Here is a 17,305-nt window from a genome sequence, read left to right on the forward strand (position 1 = left end):
GACAGGCCCTGATTTGTTTGTTGTTTGCAAGAAGATGGAGGGAGCCAGAAAGAAGGAGAACCATTCCCAAACCTCAGGAGTTTTGAGAAACATATTTTAACCAGAGAAATTCATTCAAAGGCACATCTTTCCAGTATATGTAAAATGAACTATTTTAAAAAATCGCATCTGTCCTCCAAGAGGCTCCTTGAGATTTATTAATAATAAGACCAATGACAGTCAGTCTGAAAATGCAAATTACGAGCCAGGGAGCTGAGAATATCACATGTGGGCCTCGTTTGCACAAAAGATTTGCAACTCAGATAATAACTTAAGATATGACTTAGGTTACTTAGATATGACTGACTTGATTTTCCCATTATGTTCTGTGGAAAGTCCAATGTTTTCCTCAGATTTCTGCAAATCCCCAGGGGACTTACGTTCTCATGATCACCTTTGAGCTGAACAATTTACACTGAATTTCTGTTCACTCCATGAATTCTAAGCTGACCCTATTTTGAAAGTTACGGAAGGAACACAGCTTCCTTCCCTGATTTTTTACAATAATCCATTCACCTGGGCCTTTTTTGAAGGATAGTGAAAGCAGTGAAATAAATATAAAGCAACATAACTTAAATTTACTTATTAGCCATATCTGTCTTTCAGATGCCCTTCAGCTTGACGATCAGCCTCTCCCATGCTGCGGAGTTCTCTCCTTTCTCCTCCCCCATCTTATTTATTCCTAGCAAACACTTTATCAATTTCTCTTTCTCTTTTTCTTTCATTCTTTTTCACCCTCATTCTTCTTCTTTTGATTGTCTCCTGCTTATCTATGCCCACAGGGTATCACACTTTCAACCTTTCAACCCCACTGACTTAGTAAGGTATTTTTCTATATAAAAGCATTTCCTTCTCAAAGAATTTGGAGCAAGCTGCTAAGATAATAATGGTTTTGAAACCTTTACAAATATGTTCTGGAGGTGTATGAAAGTTCACTGAAAAGTGACTCCAATCTTAAATTAATTTGAGGAAAGTTCACTGTTTAGAGGAGCGATATGTTGAATACACTGGCAATGTGAAAAATTCTTATTTTGGCTTTCCAGACTATTTTAATAAAAGAACATTGAGTTGTTCTTCTTTCTACTTGGCAAAAGGACAAATGGAAAGGGCTCTGCGATATTTCCATTTGTAGTGAAAAAGGTTATGGCCAAGCTATTTATTAGCTTCTAAAGGAAGATTCATACCATATGCTTTTAAGCTGTATTCTCTTTTCAGCGGATGGTGTCTGGGCCTTGTTCCCACATGAAATGCACACATAAACACCTGACCCCATTACACATCCGGAAGAATCCCTTTCTTATGCATCAAGGGAGAGACAGACACTTATATTGGCATAATTTACAAAGATGAAGGAAGAGCTCTTTTCTTCCCCAAATTCCTTCTTTAATTTCGCTCTGACTCCTGAAATACCTTTAAGAAAAGAGTAAGGTCCTCTATTCTGCAATTTGATATAGGGTTTAAACTGCAGTCCAAGAGGAGGAGCATGGTTTGTATATGCACGTACCAAGATATAAATTAATATCAGATCTTTCTTTTTCCATGAAAGTTTTCTGTTTTTGTTTGTTTGTTTGTTTAATAGGGAAAAGAAAACCAAAGGGCCTTGAAGTAAGTGGAGTTGAAAAAATGAATAGGATGGAAATGTTGTGATATAAAGTCTATTTACAGAAGGGAGAAGATTGGAAGGGAAAGGGAACTAGTGTTTATTGAGTACCTGCCTGTGCCAGGCAATGTTCTGGGATTTCACCAAGTAATATATCTTACATAATTCCAAAACACTCTGAAGATAGGAAAGATTGCCTTTTGTACTGAGCCACATCTGCCTAACTCTTAGTCATGCTAACCCATTCCCTAACTGTAATGTGTAAATCAACAAACATCTGTGGACCTTCCCTCCTTTCCCCCACTTCCACCCCCTTTCCCCCTCAAGCCATAGATGAAGCAAGGAGAAGGCTGGAGACCAAACGCAGAGGACTTTACTATTACAGTAAGAGTTTTAAAGTTTATTCTGTAGATTATGATCAGTCATTAACAGTTTCGAGCTGAAAACAAACACATGATTAATTTATATTTTAGCTGAAAGCACTTCAATGGCTTCCTATTGCCTAAAAATGTTTCAAGGGCTCCTCATTATTCATGAGATAAAGACTAAATTTCTTAGTACAGACTCCAAGGCTTTGCAATGTCTGGCCACTACCTATCTTTTCAGCCTTATCTTCAACCACTCTCCCTCTGCTTGCTACAAGTGGGTCTCACTGGTCTTCTGTTATCACATGCCACTGCCCCCAATAGGGCCTTTTTACATATTGTTTCCTCTTCCAGGAAACACTTTCCCCCTTGCTTAATTAACTTCTCCTTTAGATCTCAGCTGAGTCATTACTTCTTTGAAGAAGCTTTTCCCAAACCCCCCTCCCTTTCCAACACCTACTAGATCTAATCCGCCAGAATATGCACATGTATTTTGTGACTCTTTGATTACAGTAGTGCCCCCTTAACGGAGGTTTTACTTTCTGCAGTTACAGTTGCCTGTGGTCAACTGCAGTCTGAAAATATTAAATGGAAAATTCCAGAAATAAACAATTCATAAGTTTTAAATGCATGCTGTTCTGAGTAGCGTGATGAAATCTCATGCCATCCCACTCCATCCCACCCAGAACGTGAATCATCCCTTTGTCCACACTGTATCCGGCAATTTGAATATGCCAAAGAGAAGTCTTAAAGTGCTTCCTTTAAGTGTAAAGGTATGTATGTATAAGAAAAACAATATATATAAGGTTTGGTACCATCTGTGGTTTCAGGCATCCACTGAGGGTCTTAGAATGTATCCCCCACAGATAAGGGGGCACTACTATACTCTCTGTTTCCTTTACTAGGCTATAATAAAGGGCAAGGACTCTGTTCTGTTCATTTTCTCTCCAGTCCCTACTACAGTGCCTGGAACATTGTAGACATGCAGTAAATTTAATTAAAAGCAAAAATAAAAAACTAGAAAAACATTTTTCTCTGTAACAATGTAGAGGATGGTTTTGGATGGGGCCTGGGTTGTAGGCAGGACTGTCATGGAAGAAGCTTGCACTCAGTGTACCAGCACACACTATAGTCAAGCGTGTAGTTGTAAATGAATAATTTCTCCTTGCAGCCATGGGCTCATCAAAGTGATGTATTCCACTAGCAGCTGATTAGGCCGAATTCAGGGGCTGATTAATCCCACTCTCCAGAAACATTTCAGTTCATCTCTTGGGTGTGAAAAAGCCCTGTTGTTTTCCATTGGTTAATTAAGTGCAATGGCTGGTTACAGATAAAAGGCGAAGGTATCATATTAAGTGAGAATGCAGAGAGTGGAAATACAGTGAATTAGAGCTATGTGTAAATGAAGGGGTTAACATTCAAATTACGGAAAGGAGACAGCACAAGGAAAATTGCTTTATCACAACTGTCTCTGAAATTGTGAAGGGTTAGAATAAGTGGGCTGATGAATCAGTGCTTCTTCCTTCCTTCTGATGACTGCGTGAGAGTAAATGGGCTCAATCCAAAGGGAGAAAAATTTGAGGAAATTATTTCTCAACAAATTTCCAGAGAGATCTTATAAGGTCTTTGTCTCTGGAGAAACAATAAGGTGGAACGAATAACTTTCACTGCTCTGCTGGTGAGCATTGTCCTGCCTTAAGATGGTATGACTGGTGGTCGTGGTATGGGGGGCGGTGCAAGCAGTTCCTCTAACAATGCTTTCCACCAAAAGGATTGCACTGCCACACAGGGTTCTGAAGCTGTGGAATGACCGCTCTATGTGACATTTCTTGTTTTAATTTGGTAATACTTTGCAAACCCCATGAATCATCAAATATGCCATGCTTGAGAGGTTTTGACAAGTTTTATGAGTCCACCTAGTACTATTTATTTTTGTTCTCTTTCCTTCTCTAGAGAGAGGAATACTTTCAAGGGCATCCTTCACAGCATTGGCCAGGAGACTCAGTGGCAAATCTAACTCCATCATCCTAGGGTAAGGAGTAGCATGTTTTGCTCTTGCCAGCTCCCTGGTATGGTGTTAACATGACTGATGGAGTCAGCTATTTGCACAACCAGTAACCAGAGCAGATTCCAGGAATTTGGCATGAGCAAGTGAGATGCTATTTTTTAATGTAAATAAGCCATGCAGAGACGTCCAGATCCATATGTTTGTTGAGGACCTAGCCGGTAGAATTTAATATTCACTCACAGGCTCTCTTCCAAATATTTCTGACATGGCACAGTGCCTGAATCATCCTCCATGATAATTCTTCCTTTGGAAATGCATTGAAAGAACTATAAATAAGCAAAATCACTATATGGAAGTGTAGCAAAATAGTGCTATTTTTTTTTTATCATAAAACTAACTAGTCTAATTGGCTTAACAGTTTAAATTATTGTTGTCTAATACAGTGACCAGTAGCCACATGTCACCACTGAGCACTTGAAATGTGGCTAGTGACTAAATCATCACAGTCCACTTAATTTCAAATTCATGAGACTTTGATTAGTATTAAACTCCAAAGCAAACTGAGGATCCATGGTCAGTGAGTTTAAGAAATCTGGCTTATTTAAACAAATTAAAATTGATTTTTACTGCACAATTTCTAAGAGTCTTCAACATACCAAAGTTTATTATGTCTTTCTCAGACTGGGAACTATAGGCTAATTTAACAATGGGATCTAACCATGGGAAACATTTTGTTTGTTTCCACAGTGGATTTCAAGAAACGCCATTTGGGAAATGACTCTCTATGTGAATAGGACCCAGAAAGAATATGCCAGGCAGAGATCTATGCCTTTAATAAGAGAAGACATGTCCCTTGACTATGAACTGCAGGGAGTTAAGGCTTAGTTCCCTTGCTTTGTATTTATTCATACTGTTTTTTGTAAACTCTGACATCCCATGGACCTCACCTATCACCTTTATCCCATACTGATCATAGTGACACTATTTTTCCTTTGAAAAATGAGGGGCTTTCATGAGATGAGCTATACGATCTTTTCCAGGTTTAAAATTCTGTGGCTCATTCATTCTGACTCTAATACTTAAAGGTTCCTTTTAAAAAAAAAAAAATGTCTTCCAACCCTAGTTGGATAGTGCCTGAGTAAGTGTGAAAATAAGCTGAGGTCCTATTCAGTGGATTGTAGCATTCTACTTCCTTGTCTCCTAAGTTCAAGGAAGGAAAGCAGACTGTAAAGGGACATACATGGTCCCGAGGGATGTTTGTGGTACCTAACCAAGAAGGTAGATAGAGAAACCTGAAGAAATGGTAAAGCCATTTCTTTTAAGTAAGTAAAGTGGTCTGCAAGCACTTTAGATAACAGGAGTTTATCCTGATAATTGTGAGCCTCTGAAGACAGAAAAGTGAAATAGTCATTGATAGACCAGGAACAGAGAGTATTGGTAAAGTATCTGTGTATACTTGCAAGTGAAATAACTAGAATTAGAAATACTAATTGGAGATCATAGCAATTATCCAAATGAGAGATGTTGGCCAAGGATTATGTCCATGCTTTTAGTTTGAACTAGTTTTTAACCAGGTTCATGGAGGTATTCATTCTAGGAAATAGAAAGTATTAAAGGATGGGCAAGTTTGAGGACAAGATAGTGATGACTTCAAGTTGAGACGTGTGGATTTTGAGATGGCTGTGACACTGTCCAAGTGGTGATATAGGAGTATAGATTTGGATTTTAACAGAAAAAAATTTGACTGGAGATAGTTGATAGTATAGGAGAAATGGCTAAATTAAGAGGCAATATAGGGTTGTAGTTAAGAGAGAAATCTCAGGAGCTCTGATGATTCCCTGCTATGTAACTTTGGGTAAGTTACTTTACCTTTCTTATACCTCAGCATCATCTGTAAAATAGGGATAATCATAGTTTCTATCAATGAGAGTTGTGGTGAAGATTGAATAAGTTAATACACGTAAAACACGTAAAAGAAATGCATGACATACTTAATATTATTGTTACTATTTTATCATTTGCAAAGATAAGAAAACTCAAGCTAAGAGTAGATACAGAATTGGCTAAATATGACACAGCTAAAACAGTAGTGTCAAGAATCAAACCTAGTTCTCCGAGACACATCTAATATCCTTTTTATTACACCATTGTGACCGAAATCTTTGAATATTCAATGCATTAGCTTCTCATTTGTGAAATGAAAATAATAATAATACATACTTAAAATATTTATAATTTATACCAGTGTCTGGGATAATGTGCTATATAAAATGTTTGCAAATAATAATAATAAAATTTTGTCCATACCCTGTTGTGTGGAAGAATAAAAGTGCCTCCTTTTAGAACGAACTCAAGCAAGATTTATTGAGGTTGGAATGGGGTAGGTGGAGTGAGTCAGTAGGGGTGTGTCAGATGTTCCCTTTGCATAAGAAGAAAAGAATCCTAGGACCTTTGTGGTCGAGCTGAATGGGGCTGGCAAGGCCAACTGGCTGTTATTCTTTGGACTGGACAAATGGGCTTGGGAGGGGGTGGGTAGGATAGAAAATTTTCAAGTCTTTTCGTATCTGCAAATCTTTAGTGACTGTGGCCACATCAGGGGTCAACCGAAACATACCCTCAAAAGAAATAAATACCTCTATAAAATGAAGCTTAGAAAATAGGCACATGGGAAAGTAAGGCCAGACAGAGAAAAGCGCAGGTCAAAATAAATCTGACTCCTGGTTTTCCACTCTTTGATTTGTTCATGTAGCTTCTGGATTTGTTTATAATTGTTTGTATAGTTGAGAATCTCTGGGGCTTTTTGATTGTTTTTTTTTTTTTTTAATTTCAAAATCCAACACAGCAGGATATGAGTTATATGCTACTATTCCCATTTTATCAGGAAAGAACAGAGTGAAAACTTTTTAATCTCCCCCCCCCGCCCCCACTCCCAACATTGCTGAGATGATTTAATGCCTCATAACAGAAGTAATTTTGTGATAATGACACAAAGGCAGCAATTAAAAAATATTACTTGTTTCAGGGCCTATAAATTGGTTGTTGGTAATTGACAACAGAATGTGTTTTCTAATCCACCGAAATGATATCTTATTGCAAGCTGGCATGGTAATTACTGTATTTGTACAGTACCAGAGGAGTTCCAGCCTGAGTTTGACAGGGAGTTGATTAAATCACCCAGGTGTAATTGAAGGTTTGATTGCATTGCCTCTGAGCTGATCAGCATTAGTAATAGCCCAGCTTTCTGCTGTCATGTGTTTTTAGAGCTGGTGGTATATCAGCCCTTTCAATCTCCCTCCCAGTCCGCAGCCTCTGTTGTGTTAGTGTCAAGAGGAGCCAAGAGAGCTCCTCGGAGCAGAAAAAATGAGAATAGACAGCAGATCCCCTGCGCTGGACCTGAATGGCATCATTTGAAACAAAAAGAAACCTGTTTCTAACTGACCCTTTGTTTCTGTAGATGGCGAGGGCAGGACTACGGCCCCCAAAGATGTGGCGAGCACATGGCCTGTCAGTGCAGCTTAAGGACATATGTCCTTGTTATACCTCCAAAAAAGGGCTTCTGTTCATTATATGCTCATTTGGTGATTTCAAATTTTTGAAAAGTTATCACTTTTCAAAAGTAGAAATTTAACCTGTTGATCTTAAATGCAGCAATTCAGTCAGTTATCAAGAAAGATTTTGTGATGCTGTGTTGTGAAGAACCTTTGAATTTGTTGCTATTGTTCCATTTAGATGGTATTTTCTGAATGATTGATTTGCATAAAGCACATTGCAAAAGAGAAGGGAAGATAAAATATATAAATAAATTACAAAGCCGAATATGATAAAGTCCATACAAATAATACAGGTTTTCCTGCTATCCAAAAGTAGAGCATTCCTATAAAAATTTGTAAGCCAAAATGGTATAAAATGAAGAAGCAATTACCATTAATTTATATGGAAAATGAGAATTTCCAGACCCCCAAAATAACCTATCAAGTCATAGCAAATAATACATAACACCCAAAATAACACTAACATATAGGGAAAAGCAGTGTTATTCTCACTGCTTCGGGTTCACTCTGCTTCTATAGTGACTCTGCAAAACGAAAGCTGAATGCTTTTTGCTTTTCACCTTCTTTCATAAAAGCAAAAATCTTCTTTGGATTCCTATCAGTTATTAAAAAACAGATACTAATGTAGATCTTTCATAAAAGTGAACTGGCATAATGAGAACTTTCAAGAAGCGGTGGATACCTGTATACAGGCATGCTCTGCTTAACAATAGGGATGATATCCGAGAAATGTGTCATTAGGCAATTTTGTCATTGTGCAAACATCATAGGGTGCACTTGCACGAACCCAGATGGTATAGCCTACTATGCATCTAGGCTATTTGGTATACCAATGTCATATATGTGTTCTCTTATTTACTGGAACATTGTTATGGGTGCATGACTGTAAATTAATTGAGGCAGAAATATGAAAAATATTTAGCATCCCACAAACACTTATTGACCACCAGCTAAGATTATCTATGGGTAATAGGAAGATGAGCAAGAGCAAGACTTCTTTCTTCTAGCAATTTACAGTCTAATCTAGAAAACAATGACAACAATAAAATTATAACAGCTAATATTTTTTACTTTAATGCACTCTCTCTTTGAATTTTCATAGGAACTTCTGTGAGAGATATAATCTTTATTCCAATTTCACAGACAAATAAAACGAGTATAGAGAAGTTAAATAACATATTCAAGGAAGAATTGGAAACTGATGGATTCATAAATTGACTTCAGGTCTTTCACAATAATCTGGCAAAATAATTGTTAACCCCGTTTGCAAAAAAGAAAGCACCAAGGAAGGGAAAAGTAATTCAGACTGGAGTTGATCAAGGAATCTTTCATAAAGGTGTCAACTTTTCAGCTGAGACCTCAGAGTAAGAAAGTAAAAGGTAGAAATGTTGGAGGGGCTTCTTACATGAGGCAAGTCTAGTTCAAATCAACCAGTTTTCTTTTGCTGCCCATCATTAGTTTAAACAAAGGGACAAAAGGAAGAGAAATTTTTAAAAGCAAATTCGCTGGCACAATTGAGAACTTATGAAATTACTTTAGCTGCCTCTCTTTCCATTTGTGTGACACCTGATCACTGGTTATACAACCCAGATCTCTTTCTTTCGATAACTAAGACTGGTAAATAGTCTCCAAGGCAACTCCAGCCTTGGGGTGGATGGAACCTTGCAAGAAAGGACTTCCTTCAGGGTTCTATTGTTCTTTAGCTTCAAGGAGAAAACAAAGGGTCGCTTCCAGGGAGAATAAGAAGAATTTAAAGGAGATTTCATGTAGACATTTCAATGTTTGATTGTTGCTTCTCTGAGGAACCCCACAGAGGTTTAAGAAGGATTCTCCTTCCTAGGATGGCATCTATGGGCAGATCAGCCTCTAGAAGTCAACATTGCACATTATCTGAATTTATTTTCTCAGTGTTTAAATCAGTGAGGCCATTTTACATTATTTCCTCTGGAAAATATCTGGCTCCATATATAGGGATTAAGTGGGGTTTTGATATTTAATAGGGGAGAAATAATGTTCACTGAGGATTGAGCACACTGAGTAAAGAATGACCTCCACATGCACTTTGTCTCCTATGCAAACTATGTGGTAAGGGTCAGTTCAAGAACACATGTTTGGAACTCTGCCATTTTCTGTGCTAATGTGGCCTAAATCATTCTTAAGTCTCATGCAGAAGGGCAGGTGGGGACTCCTGTGAGGCAAGTAATGTTCTAGCTTTGGGCACAAAATTTAAGGGGGGTACCTTAAATTCGAAATCTAGATTAATCCCCGCACCCCGGCCGAATCCATGCTGAACAGAAATAAAGATAGGATCAGTATTACAGATTTTTCTTTTTGCTTCAGGCTCCAATATGGCTTGGCCGGGCATTGTACTTTTGGTGGCACCTGATGTGCAGCTATGGAAGAGAGGGAGTAGAGCTCTCAACAGCAGTCGAGAGCCCAAGGATGAAGTCTGGCTTGCTAAGATCTAATGGACTAAGGTTTGAGTAGTCACAAGGATCTTGTTCTAGTGGCCAAGTCATTTGAAGGATTCCAGGGTGTCTCTGGCCTAGGACCCACTGCTACCCCAGTTTTGTCAGATGCTCCTACTTACTGTTTGCAGTGATGTGTTGGCAGCCAGAGGTCAGAGTTTTGCAAGCACAATCAGAATGTACACATGTAGTCATAGCACATGTGGACTAACAGACATATGAATTAACATAATGACTAGTTCATTCTCATTGTTGAATAAATAAAAGGATGAGTAAGTGGATAAATGGAGGAACAAGGACAGAGATGTAGGATATTCCAGGAAATTTTTATGGTGTGGCTGTTGCTTTATGCTTGTTTGTATAAACAATGAGAGCACACTCAGTTCCCTACTGATTTTAACACAGTAAAGACACTGTTATAGGATAGCATTAATCACAGATTTATTTAGCAGCTACTAATCTTAGCTTTATGATGGACATTTAAATTTATTTTGCCATTTTTAAAAGATAGATTTCTCATCTGTTAAAACAGAGGCGGTGGTGAGGGTTAGAAATGAATTGTGGCAAGGTGGTGAGGGTTAGAAATGAATTGTGGCAAACCTACTCCCAAGGTGGTGGTGAGGGTTAGAAATGAATTGTGGCAAGTTTTATTATTATCGAGTTGAAATTAAAATAGAAGTATAGAGAAAATATAAAACATAGTCTCTACATAGTATTTTGACCAGAAATTAAATGGGAGCAGATCCTATAGTTCTGCACAAGATGAAATCGAAGTTAATAATTTCATAATATCCACAGGGTTTGGCACATTGTTAGTACTCAATAAATGTTTAATATCTTAAAAAATGTGAAGTAAAAATCATTACATTAATTTAATATCTTTTGAAGGAATCACAAGTGCTTTTATTTTTAAGAGATGCCAAAGTAGAAAATACATTACATCTACTAATTACGTGCATTAACTTATTGAGTGACAAGGTTTAACTGTCAATCAAAGGGCCAGTTAGAAATAAGGTCATATTTATGTGCAGCCTCTCTATGTATAATCATAATAGAGTTACAGTAAATGCTGCATACTCATTGTTGGGTAGGGGTAGTCACCTAAAAGAGAAAAAAAAAAAAGTGCCTCAATTTCATGACATGATTTATCCTATGACACATGATGAGGAAATAGATCATACAAAATGAACAGAGTAAATCGTTGCTCAGCCTCTAGGAAAGAGACTCAGATGAGTCAAGTGATTTGCCAAATGCTATATATAGCAAGTCAGCAGCACCAGGTTTTCAAATTGAATCTTCAAATTCAAAAGCCCATGAACATGCTAAAGTGTCACTGCATGAATAGTCTCTCCTCGTTTCCAAATAATTTCTCAACTTGCCCATCTAACCCCACTATTCTTCCCAGTTCTATTTCCACCTATGGCAGTATCTTTCTAAAGTCATTAATTACCTACTAATTTTCAAATTTAATTACCTTGATACAATCTTTACTTTCCTTGTCCTCTCTTTAGCATGCTACCATGTATTATTCCATCCTCCTTGAAATTATTTTCCTTGACCTCAATTATGAACAAATGACCCATCCAGTTTTTCAACTCAGAAACCTAGGCAGCATAATTGTCATTAAGGCTTCCCCCTTCCCCCTTTCTCTGTCTTCCCTTCTCAAGAGCGTGCGCGCGCGCACACACACACACACACACACACACACACACACACACTACTGAATTTTGATCACAAATACCTAACAAATATGCTTTCTAAATATCCTTCTTATCCCTTGTCCTTGATCTTAACTGTTCTCTGCCTTTGTTTTTTCTTCTATTGATTAGAATCTGTGGAAGTAATCTCCTACATAGCCCAATTTGTTTCTAAACCATCTATCTGTGCTCCATGCACTTAACCATTCCATTCTTCACTAGATGTCAAAACGTGACTCCATGGAAGATGCAAGCAATATGAGAAGGAAGTGTTATTATATGGCCGTTTTTCCAAGAGATCTTCAATGGATCATCAGCCCTTAGAGGAGACCTGTAAGTACAAAGGCATCTCTTTATTTGTTGGGCCCTTTTCCTCCCTTCTCCCCTCCCCCAAGTCCTTTATATTCCACCAGGAGCTCCAAATGGAGGTAAGCTATGAGCATGTAGAGCCATATGGAGGATGTGACAGTGAGCTATGGACTATAGATGCGGTATAGGTGGTGGAAATAGCCCTGGGCTTGAGTGTTATCTCAATCACTTCCTAACCATGTGACCTTGAGCCAGTCTCTGAATTTCTCCAAACTTCAGTTTTAAAGTAGAGTTATCATTAATAATACCTGCCTGCCTGTGAGGTTGTTATAAGGTTTCAAATAAGTATTAAATGTAATATATATAAAATGAATTTGTCAACCACATACATACATATTAGTTATTCTATTATTAGGATAGAAATTTGAGAACTATAGCTCTAGAGAAAGTGGAGAGAAGAAAATAGTGGCAGTGAAATAGAGAAACTGATAAAGATACAAATTGAGATGCAGCAGAAATCGCTTAATGTAGATGTTTGTACTCAGATTGAGAAAAATTACAGCCTAGATGTAAATAGCCTAGCATATGACTTTAGACTGTCCTTGGTTGAAGTTCTAATTCTCTGCTTATAATTTAGGTCTATCAGACAAGTTAACAGCTCTAAAGTAATTAGTAATAATAATATTCCTTAACATTTATCGATATCTATGCTAGGCATTGCTCTAAATGTTTACATGATTATTTCCGAGTTTCAATTTCTTCCTGTATGTTTCTTCATGTATAAAATGGCAGGAGTAACTATTATATTTTCCTCATAGGATTCCTAAGAATTAAATGATGGTGCCAGCCAGGAAAATATACTCAAAATATAACAGCTATTATTGTTATTTTTAGCTATGGAAATACCCAGGGTAAAATAAGTGAATGGGTAGACACACTTCTCTCTGTGCCTCCTGCTAGGTTTGGTTACAAATCCTGGAAATTATATATGTGAAACAAACACAAGAAGACTCAAAGGTGAACGAAGAAGGCAGACTGGCTAGACACCTTGGATCCGAGGTCTAGCATGGCAGCAAGTGTCTCCGGTTTTCTTTTTGCCTCATATATCCCAGACATGAAGGTGAAGAAGCCAGCGACCTAGAAATGTCAATAAGAGGAGACAATGAAAGTCCCCCCAAAAGTTTGCTGACTCTAGCCAAAGGACAGAGAACGGGGCACCCTAGCAAGACAGAAAACTTTTAGACACAAATGATCCTCCTGAAGCCAAACAGCATGGAAATCAGCCCCTGCACCCATCAGCAAAGGCTGAGTGGGAAACCTCAACTTCCTCCCTTGCTTGGCTGTAAGGAGGCACTCCTACCCCACCTCCTATACTGTGGCTTCAGAGAAGACAGAGTGAGAAGCCAGGACTTTTATATTCTTCCAGTGATAATGTGCCCCACCCCCCATGGTGTTGGTAGAGGCCACATGGGGATCATACCCAACAGTAACAAACCACTTCTACCTCTCCCTGCTGTGGTAAGAGGAGGTCAATTGGAGGAACTTGGACTTTCATTTCCGTATGGCAGCAGTAATGCAGCACCCCCTAAAATCCCCTGCCCTGTCAGGCTAAAGCAAAAGATTTAAATAACATACAGAATTTTGTGGCAAAATACTTAAAATGTCCAGGTTTCAATCAAAAAGTCGTTCATTATACCAAAACCCAGGCAAATCTCAATTTGAATGAGAAAAAGTAATTGACACTAAGGTGACATGGATGTTGGACTTATCTAAACAGAATTTTAAGCAGATATCATAAAAATGTTTCAGTGAGCAATTATGAACATGTTTGAAACAAATGAAGAAACAGAAAGTCTCAGCAAAGGAACAGAAGATATATAGAAGTATCAAATAAAAATTTTGTAACTGCAAAATGAATACAATAACCAAAATAAAAACTCAGTGGGCTTGACAGCAGAATAAAGAGGACGAAGAAAAGAACCAATGAACTTGGCCATAAAAATACCCGATCTGAACAACAGAAAGAAAATAAACTGAGGAAAAAATGAAAAAAACCTTAGGTACCTGAGGGACTGTAACCTTTGTGTCATTAGATACAAGGAGGGCAGAGATAGGTAGGGATAAAAAAAGGATTTTTTAAAAAATCATAGCTACAGTATGATAGTAATCATATTGCAGTTTATAAGCCTATCAATTCAACAGTGTTGTACAGCTTCAAGTTATACAATATTACATGTCTATTATATCTCAATAATGTTGTAAAAAAAAATTAAAAAGCCAAACTCAGGAAAAAAACCTAAAGGGTTAACTTAGCAAAATTAGGATATTAAAAAAAAGAAAGAATGGCTGAAAATTTTTTAATTTGGGAAAAAAGCACAAATTTAAAAATTCAAAGAACTCAAAACAGAATAAAACAAACCCACATCAAGACACATCAAATTCAAACTGCTGAAAGTTAAAGACAGGGAAAGCATATCACAAGCACCCAAAGAAAAATGACTTATAACCTATTGGGGAAAAACAATTCCAGTGACGATGTATTCTCTTCAAAAACTATTGCTGACAGAAGGAAGTGGCACAAGATTTTCAAGTGTCAAAATAAAAGCGTTGTCAACTCAGAATTTTAAACCTAGTAAAAATTTACCTCAGGAATGAAAGTGAATCAAGAATTTCTCAGATAAAGGAAAATCTAAGAATTTTTCACCACAGATCTAGCCTGAAAGAATTGCTAAAGGAAGTTATTGAAACAGAAAAGAAGAGGTTTTTTTAAAAAAAATAATTTTCAAATATCCAGAAGAGACAAAAAAAGAACAAAAGAAAGATATAAAATATGGGTAAATTCATTAGACTTGCTTCTCTTGAATTTTCTAAATTATGTTTGATGAGTGAAGCAAAAATTATAACATTGTTTGATGTGATTTTTACCATAGGTAAAGAAAATATTTAAGACAATTACACTACAAATGGGAGAAGGTAAAGGGACTTAAAGGGAAGTCATGTTTCTACACTTTATTCAAGCTGGTAAAATGTCAACATCAGTAGGCTGTGACAAATTATATGTATATATCATAATGCTTACAGCCACCACTAAAAATTCTTTACAAAGAGATAGATCAAAAACACTACAGGTAAATCAAAATGAAATTCCAAAATTTGCTCAAGTAACCCACAGGAAGGTATGAAAGAAAAAAAAAAAAAAAACCAGAGAAATAAAAATAGACCCCCCCCCAAAAAAAAAATCCAGAAGACAAAAAATAAAATGGAGATTTAAGTCCTAACATATCAATAATTATGTTAAATGTAAATGGTCTATGATTCTATTTCTATAACATTCTTGAAATGACAAAATTAAAGAGATCGAGAGCAGATTGGTGGCTGTCAGGGTTTAAGGAAGGTGGGGAGGTGAATGGATGTAACTCTAAAGCTAGTCTTTGTGGTGAAGGAACAGTTATGTATCCTGATTGCAGTGGTGGCTACACAAATCTACACATGTGATAAAATGACAGACACATACACACATGTGCACGCGCGTGCGCACACACACACACACACACACACACACACACTGTACCAATGTCAATTTTCTGGTTTTGATATTATGAGATAGTTATGTAAGATGTAACCAGTGAGGGAAAATGAATGAAGAGTACAAGGAACCGATCTGTATTGTCTGTGCAACTAACTAACTGTGAAACTATAATTATTTCAAAATTTAAAAAGTTGGAGTTTTGTTTTGTTTTGTTTTATTTTAAGTAAGTGCAGAAAGTAGCAAGTGAGGGAGATTGTTTCAGTACCCTGGCTCGAAATTCAGAGACCAGTAGGGATTGGGAGTAAAACCTTGTTATTCCCTGTAGATTTCCCTTCAGTTTATTTTTAAAAACTTGCATGGAGAAGGGCATCTCTGTTGACTTTTAAGGTTTTGAGGTGACTTGTAGTAAGAAAACAAAAATTTGTCAGAGGCCAGCAGGCTTCTTCCAGATTCAGCTGGTTTAAACCTCAAAACATCATTATGAACAAAGATATAACCACCAGCCAAATGTATCATCATCACACACTATTCAATGATGAGGTGGGAAAGAGGGTGAAAAAGGAGATTAAGAGTGTGACACATTTTCACACTAGAAATGCTCTATTTTCTTGTGACTGAGCATGTTCTCATGCTCTGCCAACAGCAATATTCAGTTTCGAGATCCAGTTTTGGATGGTAAAATCTTCAGAACTTCAGCTGTTTTTTTTTTTTTCTTCACAAGAATATGGAAATTCGATTACCTTCTGAGAATGAAACAAGAACAGGCTCAGCTCTGTGGCTAAAATTATTTGAGAACATCCATGTATAATCATATAATCTTGTGTGGTAATGGGGCATGCCTAGATTGCAATCATATCAAATTAATTATACTGTCTTTTGCCTGAAGAAACAGTGCTGATGAAATAAAAAGAAATAAAAGAACAATAAAAAGAAAGCGTAGGCAGCATGAACTTGTCAGTGTTTACCCAGAACTGTGCAAGAGGTAGAGACACTGGGTCTCCCTCAACCCAGCCCTACCTCTGGCCCCATTCCCTCTGGATCTGTAATACATCAACTATCTTCTCACTTGTTAGCCATGGAAGATGACTGTCTTGTTCCTATGTGTCTTTCATCTGATAAACTGTCAGTACCTCTAGGAAAGAGACATTAGGCTGGTTCTATTCATTCCTACCCAAGTACTGGTGAAGTGGACTTTTCTTTCCGTTTTAGGGTAAAAGCAAGGTTTCTATAAAAAGAACTAGGGCCAAAAATCACAATGGCTTAAAGAAACAAGATGGTAACAGTCCAGTAGTGAGTGGTGCAGTTGGAGTAGATACCCTGTACCATGCTATCTTCAAGGACCCAAGTTTCTTCCTTCTTGTTGCCCTGCTATCCTCAGGTATTATTCTAGTCACAGGGCTGGATCTGGGTCTTGCCAAGTTTAGTCTTACAGCCGTAGGAAGGGGAAAGGTGGGTAAAAGAGTATATACCCAATGTTTCTAGTCCATATGAAAACCCCAAATGGTATGACTTTTGCTGACATCTTAAACACATGGATTTATCTAGCCATAGGGAATCTATAAAATACCATCTCTGGCTCTCTAGCTGGTTAATCATGTGTGCAGCTTAAACTGAGGGCAGATATGTGTATGTTACGTGCCTCTGGCTCTCTAGCTGGTTAATACCATCTCTGGCTCTCTAGCTTAAACTGAGGGCAGATATGTGTATGTTACGTGTGTAGGGGGGTATCTATCCCTTAA

Source organism: Pteropus alecto, unplaced genomic scaffold, assembly GCF_000325575.1.
Source record: "Pteropus alecto unplaced genomic scaffold, ASM32557v1 scaffold12, whole genome shotgun sequence".
Classification (NCBI taxonomy): Eukaryota; Metazoa; Chordata; class Mammalia; order Chiroptera; family Pteropodidae; genus Pteropus; species Pteropus alecto.